Source organism: Zea mays, chromosome 1, assembly GCF_902167145.1.
Source record: "Zea mays cultivar B73 chromosome 1, Zm-B73-REFERENCE-NAM-5.0, whole genome shotgun sequence".
NCBI lineage: Eukaryota > Viridiplantae > Streptophyta > Magnoliopsida > Poales > Poaceae > Zea > Zea mays.
The window spans coordinates 157,553,598-157,556,786 of record NC_050096.1 but is presented as its reverse complement, the minus strand read 5'-3'; the positions used below and the strand labels follow the sequence as shown (position 1 = coordinate 157,556,786).

General features: G+C 41.2%; 1 pseudogene; it reads left to right on the top strand.

The window, feature by feature from the left end:
• The first annotated feature begins 2,419 nt into the window (after positions 1 to 2,419).
• LOC109941444 (uncharacterized) lies at positions 2,420 to 2,979 on the top strand (annotated as a pseudogene).
• Positions 2,980 to 3,189: the final 210 nt, after the last annotated feature.

The following is a 3,189-nucleotide window of genomic DNA, read 5'->3' as shown; positions in this document are numbered from 1 at the left end:
TAACCACTCGATCTCGAGTTGCTTATTTTTGTGAACATTACTCTTTTGTGTCTTCTATTGAGCCATACTGGTTAGAGGATGCACTAATAGATCAAGACTGGGTGGTGGCAATGCAAGAGGAGCTCAACAACTTCACGAGGAATGAGGTATGGCTTTTAGTTCCATGTCCTAACCAAAATATTGTAGGTACCAAGTGGGTATTCTGCAACAAACAAGATGAGCATGGTGTGGTGACTAGGAACAAAGCCAAACTTATTGCTAAAGGATATTCACAAGTCAAAGTTTTGGATTTTGATGAAACCTATGCACCCGTAGCTAGGCTTGAGTCAATTCAAATATTACTTGCCTATGCTATTTACCATGGCTTTAAGTTGTATCAAATGGACGTGAAAAGTTCCTTCCTCAATGGCCCTATCAAGGAAGAGGTATATGTTGAACAACCTCCCGGCTTTGAAGACAGTGAGTATCCTACACATGTTTAAAGCTCTCAAAGGCACTTTATGGGCTCAAACAAGCCCCAAGAGCATGGTATGAATGCCTAAGAACTTTCTCCTCACTAATGGTTTTAAAGTCAGAAAAACTGACCCTACTCTCTTCACTAAAACAATTTCCAAAGACTTGTTTATATGCCAAATTTATGTTGATGATATTATCTTTGGGTCTACTAACAAGTCATCTTGTGAAGAGTTTAGTAGGATTATTATACTGAAATTTGAGATGTCCATGATGGGGGAGTTGATGTATTTCCTTGGATTCCAAATCAAGGAACTCCAAGAGGGCACCTTCATCTGCCAAACTAAGTACATTCAAGATATACTCAAGAAGTTTGGAATGAAGAATGCCAAACCCATCAAGTGTCCCACGGGAACAAATGGGCATCTCGACCTTGACACAGGAGGTAAATCTGTAGATCAAAAGGTATATCGGTCGATGATAGGATCTCTACTATATTTATGTGCTTCACAACCGGATATTATTCTTTCAGTATGCATGTGTGCAATATTCTAGGCTAATCCTAAGGAAATTCACCTTAGGGCCATGAAAAGAATCATGAGATACTTAGTTTACACTCCTAAGTTTGGGCTATGGTACCCCAAGGGATCTACCTTTGATCTAATCGGGTATTCTGATGTCGATTATGTCGGTTGTAAAATTGGTAGAAATAGCACATTAGGGACTTGTCAGTGTCTGGGGAGATCCCTAGTGTCTTGGGCTTCAAAGAAACAAAATTCAGTAGCTCTATCAACCGCCGAAGCCGAGTATGTTGTTGCTGGACATTGTTATGCACAATTACTCTGGATGAGGCAAACCCTTAGGGACTATGGCTACAAGTTGAGCAAAGTCCCTCTCCTATGTGACAATGAGAGTGCAATCTGCATGGCGGATAATCCCGTTGAACACAGCCGCACCCGCACTAAGCATATAGACATCTGGTATCACTTTCTGAGAGATCACCAACAAGAGGGGGATATCGAAATTGTTTAAGTTAGCACCCACAACCAATTAGCCGATATCTTCATCAATCCCCTAGATGAAAAGACTTTTAGCAAGCTTAGGAATGAACTAAATGCCTTAGATTCTCGAAACATTGATTGAAATCTTGCACACATTGCTCATTTTATACCTTTGATCATGTCATATCTCATTCATTTGGTACAAATGCATATTTCTTATTCTTCTTGTGCCAAAGCTAAGACTAATGTGTTTCCAAGAGTATTTCTATGCTTAGTCTTAGATTGAAAGGGAAATGGAGTTTTACGCAAAGGCAAGGCTTCCAATACGACTCTATCGGTATTATATATCCTTTGCCCTACCCATGTACTTACTTTCATATCTTTCTTGTAAAGGCCTCTAGATTTCTCTATTTTTGGCGCTTAATGCCAAAGGAGGTGAAATTAATAGGCCAAAGCAAAAGGACCGCACCACCACCCTATTTTCTAAAAACTTTGTTCAAATTGAAATCATTTGCAAAAACCCTCTTGACAGCTAAGGGGAGAACTTTTTCAGGGGGAGCTTTTTTTAGCCAAAGAAAAATCATTTGAAAAAGGGGGAGAATCTTTCAAAACTTGAAAATGATTTAGAAATCATATTCTTATACCATTAGCTAATTGCAAAAGAATTTGAAAAAGACTTTCCAAAAGATTTGCAAAAACAAGCTAAGTGGTGCAAATGTGGTCCAAAATGTTAAATATATCAAAACAATCACACATGATTAGAACTGATTTTATTTCAAAGTAACTTATGCACATCTGACAAATGCAAACTAGCTACATTTCTCTACTTTATATTTGCTTTGGTTTGTGTTGGCATCAATCACTAAAAAGGGGGAGATTGAAAGGGAAATGACCTCAAACATTTGCTATAATCGATTTTGGTGTTTGACGACCATCACAAACCTTATGGACTAACTAGTTTGCCTAGTTGATCTTTTCTCAGGTGCATAAAGTTCACAGTCACATATAAGGAAAACAACCCATGGGGCAATTCTAGAAGTATGGAGCAAAACAGATTTGCACCAGCCTGCGGCGCACTGGACTATGCAGTGTGCACCGGACAGTGTCTGGTGTCCAGGCTAAAGCACCTAGCGAATTGGCTCCTCTCGGGAATTTGCAGCGCTCCTCAGCTAAAAGTCACCGGACTGTCCCGCGTGCACCGGACTATCCGGTGAGCCCACAAAGCAACGGTCGACTTCGCCAATGGTCGACTGCGGTCGACTGCACCGCAGTCTGAAGCGTTAGAAGGTTAGAGACAGTCTGCGATAATGTTAGGTCCCACCGGACTTTCCGGTGTGCCACCGGACTGTCCGGTGCACCACAAAGACAGACGACTTCAATGGTCAACAGCTACAAACCCCAACGGGCGGCTGACGTGGCACGCACCGGACAATGAACAGTGGAGTGTCCGGTGCGCACTGGACTGTCCAGTGTGCCGGTCGATAGAGAAGTCAGCCAACAACTAGAATCGTGGTTGGGGATATAAATACCCCCCAACCACCACCATTCAAGTAATCCAAGTTTCCACTCTCTACACTCAATACAAGAGCAAAGAATACACTCCAAAGACATATTCAAAGCCTTCAATCCTCTCCAAGTGCCATAATCAAGTCAAGTGATCAAAAGTGTTTAGTGACTTAAGACAGGATGATTTGTATTTCAATTGTTGATCTTGTTGCTTGGTTGCTTTCTTCTT